This window comes from Carlito syrichta, unplaced genomic scaffold, assembly GCF_000164805.1.
Source record: "Carlito syrichta isolate Samal-C Ts95f unplaced genomic scaffold, Tarsius_syrichta-2.0.1 Scaffold103323, whole genome shotgun sequence".
Classification (NCBI taxonomy): domain Eukaryota; kingdom Metazoa; phylum Chordata; class Mammalia; order Primates; family Tarsiidae; genus Carlito; species Carlito syrichta.
Window position 1 is genome coordinate 1 of NW_007047419.1, and position 14,995 is coordinate 14,995.

At 37.9% G+C, this 14,995-nt stretch overlaps 1 pseudogene; it reads right to left on the bottom strand.

Annotated features, from left to right (window-relative positions):
- Positions 1-47: 47 nt before the first annotated feature.
- Positions 48-14,995, bottom strand: part of LOC103267581 — a 40,572-nt pseudogene continuing 25,624 nt past the window's right edge.

The window sequence follows — 14,995 nt, forward strand, 5'->3', positions numbered from 1 at the left end:
GAGCGGCGGGATGTGGGGGCGGCTGTGCATCCTAGGTGAGAGGTAGTTCAGGCTCCTTTGTCGTCGTTTGGAAGAGATGTTCGCAACTGGGAAGGAGGAGGAAGGCTGTGGTCTGTGCGTGGGTGTCTCGGGTCAGTTCCCAGGTGGGGCTCCTGGATCTGGAGCCCAGAACGCGCCCCGCGGGCGCTGTCCGAGGTGCTGACGGCCCGGCTGCAGGCGGCGCTCCGAGGGTCTCGGGGCCCGAGTGTCACCTGGGGATGTGTGCATGCAGACAGGGTCAGGACTCTGGCCTGTGGAAAGAGGTCAGAGTTTGAGATGCGAAGTGGGCTTTGTCCAGGACACTGCAGGACACCAGGGAATAATGAGGAATGACTCCTTTCATTTGTTAATTGGACTGAAATTCCATGTAATTAAAAAAACAGTTTTAATTTCCTGTTGAAAGTCACTCTAAAAATCGTAAGAACGAGCATTTGAAAGCAGTATTTTCAGGAAGAAACCATCCGGTAACTTTTCTTTCGAACATACATACAAGCACTGAGAATATAGTGAGACCTGATTTCAGACAGACTCGGGAGGTTTCTCAACTCTGGTGTGCCTCAGAATCACATGGGCAAACCTCTTTTAAAGGCATTCTTCCTGGCTCCTCACTCTAGGGATTGATCAGGCAAGGCCTGGGTCTTGAAATCTTTGCATTTAAAATTAGTTCTTCAAGTTATTTGAAGCAGGTATTTTGGGGACAGTATTTTGAGATACATTGCAATAAGTCATATGCATATATGACTTTGTATATGGACATATACGACTAAAGGAAAACTATTATTTTAAATAGCTTTTAAAATGATATACTTTTAAATATATACTACTGAGGATCATGTAGGAAGAAATCTTTGGCTACACCAAACTATTTTCATTAAGTATTCACTCTTAAAGATTGTAATGTGTTTTTTAAAAAAGTTCCTCTCTTTCTAAGTATGTCATTTAGGAAATTTGTATATCAAGGTATTATAATAGTAAAAGTGCTAGCAAGAAACACAGAAGGAATGTGACTTTACATAAATTACCTTATGATACAAATTAACATTATGCATGTTTTACTTTTTATGTAATATTATAAAGACAGTTGCAACCAAAAGATCTATTTTATGGTCTTAGGGAAATAAGTTAATATGTCCAAGATCCACACTCTGTAATCTGTGATTTTCTCAGTTGGGAATTTCACATCCCCTAGAGAAGACAATTTAGTACAGAAATTAATTGAATATTTAGTGGATTATTGTGCCAAAAATCATTACATTGGATGTCAACTGAAAGAGAAAATTCATTGCTATGGCCCTTTAAGAACTCTACACAATTTTAAGACAACCAGGGAAATGAGGAAAATGTGTTGCTGCAGACCATTGCATATTTTGAGTCTTTAAAAAACGTAGTTATCCAGTTGTTTTGGCATCTGCTGATTGTTGGCCTATTTCAAAACTTTGTAAGTATTTGCTGAATTCATGGACTATGCATTTAGTTGTCTCAATTTTCTCTGAACCCAATACTTAAAAAACAAAACAAACCAGATACAGGCCATTAATTGAACAGTCCTTAAATGCATATTCCCATAGCCAGTATCTATGATAGCATACCATGGTATGCACTTTTTTTGCATTCTTATGACAATAGTTTTTCTGGCTTTTCCAAACAGAAACCTATTTTAAACAAAAGTTGAGGATTAATAGGATCGGAGACTGAAGGCTATTGGACAAGTGTGTTGGACAGCCATTTAAACCATCTTCCTCCCACAAGTAGATTGGTCAATGTCACATTCTAGAAAAATGTGATTTTTCTTAACATATTTGTGCATGATAATAGCTATGATATTTCACCTATTGCTAAAGGAACTTCAAATAGAGTAACAGTGAAATATCAATTTGGGAGTCACATTTTACAAGAAATGGATAGAGAATATGTAAGTATAAGATTAAGCCATCGCTTTAGCATGTTGTTTAAAAACAATAAATTCTATTTATGAGCTTTCTTAATTGCCTTGCTAGTCACACAAAACTAAGTGCTGTAAGTTATGAAACTAAATAGGAAATAGTCTTGCTTTAAGGGTGTTGCAGCAAAAAGTACGATGTGGTAAGGTCCATTAGAGAGACAAATGAGAAGGCACACAGAAATGGGGGAGGGGGATGAAGAGAGAAGAGAGTTACTAGGACTTTTACCTGGCTTCATGAAATAAATTGGGTTGTGTGAGAGGGAGGAATAGAATTCTGACTGGAATATGAGGAAGAGAATTTTCTGGGCTAGGAAAGGAAATGGCAAAGTTATGGATGGATGGATGGATGGATGGACGGATGGATGGATGGATGGATGGATGGATGGTTGGATGGATAGACGGACAGATGGATGGATGGATGGATGAGCAGGATCAGAGACTGTGGGGGAAAGTGGAGCGATAAACTTGGAGAAACGGGACAATCCCCCGTGCACCTAGGCCTTTCTGTGGGATGCCAAAAAAAAGTTCAGACACCAAGTTCAGAAAATAAGGAGCCCACAAACAGTAAATGTTTTAAAGCAGATGATTGACATAATTTGGAGTATGGTTTAAGATGAATATTTTGACCAGAATGTAAATTGAGATAGAGGAGTAAGGATGGGGAGGTGGAAGAACACAATTTACAAGAGACTCGGTAAAGAGTGATCATGGAAGGTCATTCCTTGACATTTTCTCCTTAGGTTTTCATAGACGTATTTCTGAAAACTTGTATTCAGTACAGTAAATAAAAATTTGTCAAATTTGGAAGCAAGGATATGGAAAAGCACGTGCATCTCGAGGGAGGAGAGAGTTCATGCTTGTTCGTGAGTTTTTGGGGGTGATTGCAAAGAACAGTAAGATACTACACAGTATCAATGCTGTAGCTTTTTTCTTTAAACAATTGTAAAATATAAATATTGTCTACTGGTAGTGCATACAGATGATGGCTCCAAAAGATTCTCTGACATCTCCTAAACAAATATGTAGATAAATTATGCATATGCATGCATATCTCATTGTTTATTTGGGTGTTTTGTAGAAATAGTTTAAGAATGGATTTGAATGTTTTAATATTTAACATTGGTTTTGCCATAGCCAGTTTCATGGATTGTGGAGATATTCTACATTTCCATTTTTTCTGAAATGTTTTAATTTTTCTTTTTATATACTTCTTCTTCTTCTTTTTTTTAATGAGATGATCTGGTAACAGTCAAAGACCATTTTGTTTTATATAACTTCTCTTGTTATTCTTAGCCTCTGTTTTAAGATTTTAGACAATGTTTTAAAATGATTCATGGTTAAGTAATTATTGAGATTTTGTCCATATATTTCTTTAAGTGAGACTGTATATTTGCAAGAATGCGGTCTACTGCAGTTATTATGTGCTGTGATTTTGGAGTTTAGTAGTAGTCCTGATGCATGATAAACATGTTGAATGGATGGATGGATAAATAAATGAAAGATAATTTTTGAAAATATAGGAATGTAAGGAAATATTGCAAAATAAAACAGATAGAATTTAAAAGTTTAAACAGTATTTTACAATATGCATTTTTTAATAAAATTATTAGCACGAGCCATTGATTTGTTAATTCAGAGAAGAAATTATAGCCTACTTATTACTTCATTAGCTATACATTATTGGGGCATAAAACTAGGTTCAACTCTGGTAATACTAATAATAATTTCTATGATTTAATTTGCACTCTGTTATTACTATATACTGAATAAGTCCACTAAAATGAACTCAATCATAATGAAACTGTAATTATAGAATTTATTTTTCTGATCTCATGCATATAAATAATAAATTGTTCTCTTTTTAAAAAATAGCGTACCTTTTGGTTAACAAATAATGCGTATCCTTAGTTATTTTGAGTTGCAATCATCCATTATACTAGTTCTATTGTGCTCATTTCTCACTTGTTGCATTTTATTCACATAAAATCCACTTTTTGATGTCTGGATGTGAAATAAGTATGGTGTGTTAGAACATAGTTTTACCACATTTCAAGAGGTGGTTTTGAGGTTGCATCACTATTATATGGACATAATCTTACTCATGTACAAAACCGTGCACACACACACACTTGCACCAACACTTTGTCTTCAGAAAAGAGGAAAGAAGAGAAGGGACTCTGGCTAGAGTAACTAGGGCTAGAGGTCTGGAAAATGAAGCTTTAGGCATTTTTTTTAAACAACTTATGTTAGTCAACCCCTTCCCCCGACTTCAGAGTCTGGAGGCCGCTTTTCCATTCATGAAGGCTGAATGAGCACCCTGCCATCCAGTCCCTGGCTCAGTGCTCAGCACGAGTAGCTGAATCCCAGAGTCCAGGTAGTACTCTAGAAAAGAGCCTTGTAGGATTGGGAGCTCGTGGATTCTGCTTCTCTGTCTATGGGACCATCTAGCTTTAGGCAAATCACTTGATCTTCAGTAATTCAGTCATTTGCTCCTAGGTAGTCATGGCATGTAGACAAAATTTACGCCAAAGTGATGTCATAGAGGGCTTAGCTCTCAGAGAAAATCGCAGTAGATGTACCTGCATAGTCACGTGTGACAAAGGTGCCCATTACTGGTTTCTTCCAGAGAGGCAAGAGACATATTCAGAGTTTGTATATGAATTGAAACTACCAGTTTAAGGTGGGAAATGTTCTCATGTTCTTATTACAAAGCAACTTGGGAGATGACTTAGCAGAAAGGAAGAATGTTTCCCTAACCCAGCTGGGGTTTGAAAACTGCTTACAAGGAAGGCACTCCAGGGGTGAGGTCCCTGGTGTGTGTTAGGGTTTGCTCCAGGTTACTGCTTTGGGAGGTAAGACTGTTCATGGAGCTCATCGCTTTCCACTGACTCTGTGTTTCATGCATAAGTTATGATCATGCATCAGTACTGGGGCCCTGCTAAGAGAGCACATAATGAACTTCAGAGATGGATGACAAGAATACCTTACATAATATGCTCTTTATGAAGATTCGCTTGTGTTTAAAATTAGAAGAAATGGTATAGAGAGCACAGAGAGAATGTTTTTTGCCTTTCCCCTCAGGGAGGTTGTAAAGCTTATGTTGCTACATCTCTTAAAAAATGTATCTTACATGTATAGTCCTGTTGTGAAAGGCCTCTTGCTCCAACTTGTGCTGGGCTCAGGGATCCTGTGGTGTGTTGTGTTTAACTTAATTGATAGTGCAGATCTGCTTATCTACATGTAGGTAAAGAAGAGTTATGTCTGGTAGGTAACTTAATTTCAGTTGACAAACCATGTCTGGTCTCTGTCTTTATCTTCAGTGTTTGGTTTGTCCAAAAGCAAAATATGCTGCTTATATATTTTTAGATGATGGTAAATAAGGTCAAATAAACAACTGTTTTTCTTGGGCTACTTGCCAAATGAAGGTGCCTTGTTGATTTTGTGCTCATTTAAACAAAGACTGGCATAGATGTTAATAAAGAGGGCAGTATTCTTTTAATTAAATGCATGCAGGAACTAAAGAAATAGAGAGATGTCCATGGCCAGTGTAGAGTTAGTCCCAGGCTCCTCTCTCTCTCTCTTTCTCTCTCTCTCTCTCTCTCTCTCTCTCTCTCTTTCTCTCTCTCTCTCAGGGTCTCACTCTGTCATCCAGGCTGGAGTGTAGTGACACAATAACAGCTTGCCACAGCCTTGAACTCCTGAGCTCAGGTGATCCTTCTGCCTCAGCCTCCTGAATAGCTGGGACTAGAGGTGCATGCCACCACACCCATTTAATTTTTAAAAATTTTTTGTAGCAATGAGGACTTGCTTTGTTGCCTAGGCTGGTCTTGAACTCCTGTGCTCAAGTGACCCTCCCACTTCCACCTCCCTAAGTGCTAGGATTACAGGCATGAGCCACTGCACCCAGCCAATGGAGTTGTCTCTTGGAAATAAAGGCTCAAGTCTGGAACTGCAGCCTTCATGATTTTCAGGAAGAAAGCAAGATGGATTCAGTGCTTGATTTTCCACATTCTGATGTATGTGGTGGCTGCAATTTCCTTCACAGACAGTAGGACACTTCTTTTTCATACAGTTTTGTATCTCAGGTTGCTACTGACCATCACATTTTGAGGACTACCAAACATCTAAAAGAAATAAAGGAAGCTCATCCCACATTTGAAAATGTTTGTAACTCGTGTTGAGGTGTAACTTAGGGAGTTGGTACAGGATTTACACCATTTTGCAATTTATGAAAAGCTTCAGGTATGATGTTGTATTTGATCATCAAACCTGATCATTGATTGGTGAAGTAGATAATAGAAGTGTTTCCTTCATCTCCATTTTTCAGATGAGAAAATCGGCTCATGAATAGCCCTGGCTTTTTCACTGTTACTCGTGTCCGAGCTGGGGCATGGTTTTTCTTCTTTGTTCTTTTACCTCATCCTGCTTTGACACAGGATCAGATAAAAGCAAGATGCTTTGTCAGATGCTGGTACATTTTATTTCTTCCATGAACACCAGTACTAGCTGAGTGAAATCCTCCCACACTACTTTTCTATGAAACCTTATTTTTCCCCTATACAAGTTGTTACAGTGTTGAACATTCTCTGGATATACTTATTTGCTTAGTCTTTCTCTTCCATCTCTCTGCCATGAGACTTTTCTATGAAACCTTATTTTTCCCCTATACAAGTTGTTACAGTGTTGAACATTCTCTAGATATACTTATTTGCTTAGTCTTTCTCTTCCATCTCTCTGCCATGAGACCATATGCTCCATGAAGCAGGGTCGTGTCTAGGAGCAGTCTTCACATAGGATCTGACCCTTGATAGGTACCTACTGGATATTTGTTTAAAGAAAATGTATTAATAAAAAATTAATAAATGAATAAATACATAAGCGCTTGAATAAGTCTGTATGTGAATTCCAGTGAAATATTTTTATAATGTAGAATTTGGGCTTATGACTGAGATGAATCTTACAGGCTAAATTGGATGTATATACTGTTTCCTTTAAGAGACTTAATTCAATCAATCTGACTTAAATCAATTTGAATGATTGTAACCCATATGATGCCATCAGCTGTAAAATATTCTGCAGTTGTCACCTCTTTCACTGGAGAGCTTTTATGCTGATTTCAAGGGTATCTTAAAATCTGGTTTTTGTAAGAGTGGCTTGAATATTCCTGGTAACTTCGTGCACTCCAAGTTTTGTGACTACTTATAAAATATATGTGGATTGAGCTTTTCTTTATTTTGGGAACTTTTGACTGTACTCTCTGTATAGGGATTCACTGGACTCTGTCTTCTTTTCTGTTGGTGCACAGTTTACTTCCAGGCCATTTATGCTGACCATTAAGATAATTCTCTAACTACGAAATTTGGAAGAATAGGAATAAGATAAATCTCTTCTCTCTGTGATTTGTCAATGCCATTTATTCAAGAGAGAGAGCTAGCCTTTTCCCTTATTTCTCGGATGTCAAGAGACTTCATCAAGAGATAGAAGCCATGGCTACTTAGTAGCCATTAAGTAATGTATGTCTTCGCATTTTTCAATTGAACTTAAGCATCACAGAAGTACTTAATACCATTATCGACAACTTTAGCATGCATGGTACTAGCATTTCAGATGAATAAGAATAAAATTAAACTATGAGAACATCACAGTTCTTTAAACACCCTTATTTGTGCTTCTCCAGTCTGTCTGAAGGAGTATATGGATTCTATTGATTTCATCATCATCTGCAATAAAATAATTCCTTTAATGGAAAATCTTTGCTAAATCTACATACTGTGATTCATGACATGAAATACATTTGTTAGTCGGGCTCAGTGGTTCAGCCTGTAATCCCACGCTTTGGGAAGCTGAGGTGAGTGGATTGCCTGAGCCCGCAGGTTCGAGACCCGCCTGGCAGCGAGACCTCATCTCTACAATAAATAAAAAAATCAGCCGGGCATGGTAGCTCATGCCTGTAATTCCGGCTACTTGGAAGGCTGAGGCGGAAGGATCGCCGGAGCCCAGCAGGTCGAGGCTGCGGTGGCCGGGAGCGGCCACTGCACTCCAGTCTGGGCGACAGAGTGAGACTCTGATTCAAAGCAAACAAACAAAAAGAAATATATTTGTTGTATCGTATTTTGTTATAACTATCAATATAATAAAATCTTCTGGCCTAAAGCTATGTAACCCTGAGTGTGTTTGATACATATGTATAAAATATTTAGTTACTTCATCATCACAACAGTGCTCTTTTAAATTTATTTTTTTGAATGAGATGTAGCAATTGTTCATTTTAATGAGTGGAAGGAATAAGTTTTCTGGGTCACCCACCCTCCATTTTCTGGTGTGTATCAATGCAGACCAAAAATGGTGGTTAAAAAAAACAACAATAACAATTTGGGAAACTTATTAAGCATGCTGATCTAAATATCCAGAGAGATAAGTCCATATATCAGGCCAAAAGAAAACTAGAACATTCACCGAGCATGGTGTCTGCTAGGTAGGATATGCTGGCTAAATTTGTTAAATACATTTTGGAGTAGATGACCCTTTGTAATAAAGCTGTATCTTTGATCTGTTTATTGGAAAGCTTCCTTATTTGAGTGTTTATGTAGCCCATAAAATTAGCCATAGTTTTAAAATGAGGATCCCTGTGAACTTGTCACAGAAAAACAAAACTTCTGAATTATAGTAGACAATGCCATCCCTATGGTCAAGGCCAGTGGTTATAAAACTGTGGACCAGGAGCCCATGGGAGAAAGTGGGAGTTTCTGCAAGGGTTCACACAGCCCAGTGTCCTCCAAGCATCATTTTTCGCCATTGGTTTACAATGAAGCTGTGGAGACCACAAGCAGGGGCAGGGAAAAATGCATTACCCTTCCAAAGGAGCACACCTGCTCAAAGACCAGGATTGATTATGCTGTATAACTTCTTTTTTTTTTATTAACCAATATTTTTATTATGGTTTTGTGGGGTACATGTATAACTTCTTAATGCGATTTAAACTTTCTGCAATAGCTCATTGGTATGAGGGAGTATTTGATTGTGCTATTGAATGAGTTTTCAATTCTGAATCTTTTGTTTTGGACCTGGGTTCCAAAATTCCCTGTGAGAGTGTCCTTTCTTGTGGCATGAGCTCAAGTAATGGTTACTGAAGTGAACACTATGAAAGCTAATATGTGTCCCATAATCAAAGTGTTTCTGCTGAAATAATAATGGAAATTATGGTAAACACATAAAAGCTTTCTTTATTTTGCAGAAGTTGTCAGATCTTTTAATATGCTGATGATTTTGCAAATCTGCATGAAAGGGGTAAAAAAATCAACATTTTAAAAGACACATTTTACTGGAGATTTCTTTGCTAAAGGGTGAGGGGATCTTATTTACATTTCTTCACAACGTTTCCTTTAGAGCACAGTTTAGGGATTGTGGGGTTAAAGAACTGAATCAGAATGGTCTTCCATATGTCTAGTCTCTGTGACTAATAACTGAGAAGATTACTGTATTAACAAGCCACTTTTAGTGACAGTGTCCATAGCATGGACAGTAACATTTTGACAAAGAATGTTCTTGTTCATATGGAGTTGAGTGATATTTTCTGGAAATGAAGATTACACATCTATTATAACTGGTTTAAGAAGCCCACGAAGACTTTGTTTCACAGTAAAAGTCTTTGTCACATTGAGAGGTGGTTTATGTGTTTTAAACCTCATTATTTTCTCGTAATTGTTACAAGATAAATGATAAGGAGGCACAGAGATGTGTTTTGAAGAAAGGGGGGTGCAAGATGTGCCTGGACCAACAACAGCAGATTAATTTTGAGAACAATATATGACTCCCTGAGGCTGCTCGACTTGGCTAGTGTTTGGTAACCTTGGAAGCTTGGAGGGTCCTTCTTGGGCTGTAACAACTGGGGGAGCCACCAGCTGTACCCAGCATCCTCCTAGGGAGAGTCTTTTCCACTTCCATCTTTGAGCATATTCGACTTCAGGCACAGCTATTGTGATATGTAATTTATATTATGCATAATTTAGTTATATGGTATAATATATAACATCATTTACATGTCAATCACATTTATATGTAAAATAAGATTCTGTTTGGGTGAAAGTTTCTAGTGACAACATGCTCTAAGTGGGTCATTGTTAAAATTCCTCTTGTGACTAATTTTGTGTAATTCTGTGGATTGTATCCATGTTCGTGAATAGTGAGTGACAGTAGCTCAGAGGGCAGATGCATTTTCTGGGCTGTTCCATAAACCACAGGCTTATCATAAGAGGCAATATTGATTAAACCCCACGGCCAAGGCCCCTGTGGGGAGCTGACCTGTGCTTGGCTTAGGAATCGAAAAAGACTGGGGATCATGGGCAAGTAAACCAAAGTAGATCTGGTAATTTAAAGGGATTAAAAAATTTTAATTGATTGTAAAAAGTTCTTGTTTATTTGATTGGTTTTTTTTGGGAGGAGCATTTAGGAACAGAGAAAACTGTTTGAAAAAAGAAGTGTTCTTGTTGTGGAAGTATGGTGCTAGTCTATCTGTCAATCAATCAATCATCCATTTATTTATGTCTCTATCTATGTGTCTGTCTAGGTATCTACTGTCTATGTATCAATCTGTTTATCTATATGTCTATGTATCTATCTATCATCTATCTATGTATCTATCATCTCTGTATCTATGTATGCATGCATCTGTCTACCTATCTACCTGTCTATGTATCTATGTAATCATTTATCATCTATTTGTCTATCTATCTATGTATCTATCATCAATGTGTCTGTCTATCTATCTATCTATCTATCTATCTATCTATCTATCTATCTATCTATCTATCTTTTTCTCCTATGCCATGTTTTGTTTAGTATTATGCTGTGTTACTTTTCACTTTATTTTATGACTGAAAAGTGACTCTCCAGGGTTGGGATTTTACTTTATCATCATAAACTGTTTGGGATTTTAATTATCTAGGAAATTTCCTTCATACTTTAGGGTATTTTGCCTTTAGGGAGCATAGGAAGCTCAACTTGCAAGATTTTCTGCAGTGAAAAATGTTCGCTCTCATAATACTGAGATCTCAGGGAAGGGTATGTGCAAACCTTGGCAAATCATTCAGACTCAGTCGCCCTCAGTATGATCGTGTTTGTAATGAGGGTGTGGAAATGAATGTTCTCTAAGTTGCCATGAAGTGCTGATTTCTGTGCTGCTCAGAGTCTGTAAGCAATATGAAGCACAAGGGACCTTCTGTTTGCCTTCAGACTGCTACTCTTTGTCACTTGATACTGCATGTGGTTTACTTGGTTACCAAGTGGTGCTCAGTGGCACTGAGCCACTCTCCCCTGACAGCTTCTGTGTCCTCAAAGCATGGCCAGTTGTAAACCCGGGAGCTGTCTTTTAGGCTTCATTTGCTGTATGCTATGAGCCTCAGAGATTTTGTACACAGACAGTTAGGACTTAACATCTGCATTCATGATCAGTAATTTTCAGGTCTCAAACACAGTAGTGTTAGCTGGTTTGGTCTGAATTTAGAATTACTAGTTTGTGAGTGAAACCCGCAGTGAACTTTTGCAGTGCTTCTTTTGTATCCAAACCGTGAGCTTTCTCTTATCACCTAAGACGAACCTTGCAATATGGAAATACCTTACTTGGTGCTTCTTGGGCACCAAATTGTTCATATTCACCTTGTTAGCATATTTTACATAAATGTAATTTATACATCACGTTTGACTCTTCTGTGGTATTTTGATAACATAATTTTAACATTGTTTGAGTTCATAATCCAGACTGAAAGGAAGAGGACATAGGCTTTGTCAGCATCATCTGTGTAGTATTATATTGGACCAATCTGAGAGGATAAATCAGCATTTAGTGAAGATAATTGCAAGCTTAGGTCTCAACCATAGCATCTCTACAAAAAATAAAGTTTTGCCATATTCTACCTTTTTTTGATTTCTAGTCTGATTAATAAAGAATTTTTTGTTCCTAAAAATCCGAGCAAGTAAGTTGCTATGGGTGTGAAGATGAAGACTTTGGCTTGCAGGTAGTAGAAATACACAAAGGCATAAGAAACATTGTTTAATTTATTTTGTAAGAGGAAAAATGTGACTGTGGAAATTTTTGAATGTGTAAGAAACTATCTATTTAGGGTTATGCATATCAAAATGCAGAGTGTGACCCAAACTTGGAAGTAGTCAGAGACCCCATTCAAAAGAAATTTCAACTTGGTTAGTTCATATTTTTTCACTGTAGATGAAATCCTGCTGGGGATGGGGGGCACACCTCATCGATAAGGGTCCCTGCATGGTGAATATGTGTATACCTAGCCCTGAATTGTACCCTACAATTTTAAATAAAAATTAAAAGAGGAAAAAAGAAATCAACCCTTCAGGTTTACTCCTCTGCTGGATAAAGACTATGGGAGAAAAAGGGGGAAAAGCAACAGTATTAAAATTCCAGAAATGTAATCTGAAATTAACAAGTGATGTTTTCTGGCCAAAGTAATGCAAGGGTTTCCATTCCTTGTGTGATGGAGCTACTTTACATTGTAATAAATGCACGTTGAGGAAAAAAAAAGAAATCCTGCTAATATTAGATTTTGTATTGGGTTAGGGGAAATTATAGCATAGTCTAAAGAAAGTAAATAAACTATTTCTTAATAGACCACTTTGGCATAATTTGTCTAGAGTGATGGCCCTGCATATATGTTATGTTGTTACTCAAGGGTTTTATTTTTTTCCCTTTTTCTTTCTCTTTCTTAGCAATAAGAGGGATATAGCTGTTTTTGTTTGTTTGTGTTTTGCAAAGTTCAGACTTTAAAAGGGGGAGACACTTTGTTCTAAGTGTAACTGTATCTGCATACCTAGGGGAGAGTGAATTCTGAAACTGATGGGTCTGCACAGACAGAGCATTTGCTGGCCTCAGAAAGTAAGGAACAAAGGCATTGCTTCTCAGCTGTTTGCCTGAATGATATTTTTCCCTCTTAGGAGATAAGTAATGATAGTTTTACCTGCTTGTTTCTCTAAGTTTGGATACCCCAAGAGTTGATTTAGCTCAGTATTTTTTAAAAATCATACCTCAGTTTCTGAAACAATTAAGGAAAATGCTCTTTTCTTCTCCAATGTCCTTTGGAGGAAAGCAGATGAAATTTGTTAAACAAAGGCTAACAGGAAAGCAAGCACCTATTAATTGACATCTAATTTTCTGATGTGCCCTTATGCAATAATATGTAAATTGAAAAATTGGACCCGGTTGTCATTTAGGCAGAGGCGGTACTCCCACATCAGATTCACATATTACTGGACTATTTTTTCTGTGTAGAACATAAGTGCAAGTGTTTCCAGGTTGGACTTCTATGGAGTTTTTGTGTATCTGACTACCTGTGGTATAATGGAAATTGGGAAAACAACAATAATCATAAGTCTCTGAAATATAGGACAAAACATGATAGAACCCATTATGATGACAGTGGAATCTGTTGAGATAGTGAGGAGGAGGGATATAGGGAGCTGGTTTGTGAATATGTAGTCAACAACATATTCACATTTAATGCTTCAGAGTAAAGTGCTGCAATTTACACTAAAGAAACTCATGAAAAGGACGCTTGACTTGATCCCAGGAGTGAGTGAGCAATTCAATGAACTGATCAAGTAACATGTGGGGGATAAACAAAAAATAAAAAATTATCTATTCCTGGTAGACACAGGTAAGCCATGGTTGCAGTGATGATGGTGGAAATAAAGAAAGGGGACAAGATGAAGGATGCGCAAAAGAAAGAAGCTGACAGTTGGGCCTGGGGTGCTGAAGGACACACAATCAGGCTTACTGACAGTGTTCTGAAAAGCAATTTGGGAGAAAAATGAATAGGACTATGCATTAGTCAGTTCAAGCTGCTATAACAAAATGTCACAGACTGGATGGCTTGTAAACAAGACACATTGATTTCTCATCATTCTGGAGGTCGGAAAGTCTGAGATCAAGGCCCTTGCAGATTCCGTGTCTGGGAGGGCCCACTTTCGGGTTCATAGATGGTCACCTTTTTCCTGTGCTCTCACGTAGTGGAAGAGGCGAGAGAGTTGTCTGTGGAGCCTCTTCTGTAAGGACACTGATCCCATTCGTTCATGAGGATGCTCTTTTAAATCGAAGTCCTGCCCTCATGATCTGCTCACTGCCCAAAGGGCCCGCCTCCTAATGCCGTCACCTTGGGAGTTAGGGATCAACATGTGAGGTTTGGGGAGGAGGAGCACACACATTGGGTCCACAGTAGACTAGACAACATGGAAAAGACTTAAGGGAGGTTTGGGTGGGATAAGAATAGACAGAAATGGATTTTTGTTTCCTTAAATACTTAGGATACTGGGATATCTTGGCATGTTTAATTAGAAAATAGGTATGTGCCAGTTTGTACTTCGCAAAAAAGTTAAACTCTGTTTAGGGCAACCCCTTCAGGCCCCCTCCCACTGTGGGAGTTTTTCTGTCCTCTCAACAAATCCTGCTTTAAAAAAATAATAAATAAATAAATTCTGTTTAGTCTTACTTTTATTACATTTATCCCAAAAAGTTGGATCTGCCGGGATATTTGATGACCTGAATGAAGCCCTCACCGCCCTGGTAGCAATCACCTTAGATACATAGCCCCTAAGAGAGTTACGACGTGCAAGGAGCTTGGACAGAATCTCCAGGAGTTTCCAGGCTGCAAAACTCATGGGAGGCTTAGCTACTTGACTGCTCAGATATGATGGGAGGGAGGAAAGTAGGAAGGACAATGGTTAAGCAAAGTAAAGCAAGACAGAAGTTCTCCTTAATCTAGCTATGAACCTATAAGTGATCTGCACACATAACACATATGTGACTGTACTTTAGTTTTTCATGTTCTTTATCATTATGTCAAATGCCGGAACTTTTTCTCTGTGAGGAATGTTCTGTGCATTTATTACGAGAAGGACTCATGTGGCTGGAGTTGATATGATGACCATTTTTTCAGAATTTGTATCTCTGTATACTTTTACTATGTTTACAAAATAGAGTTTATTATTTTTCAAAAT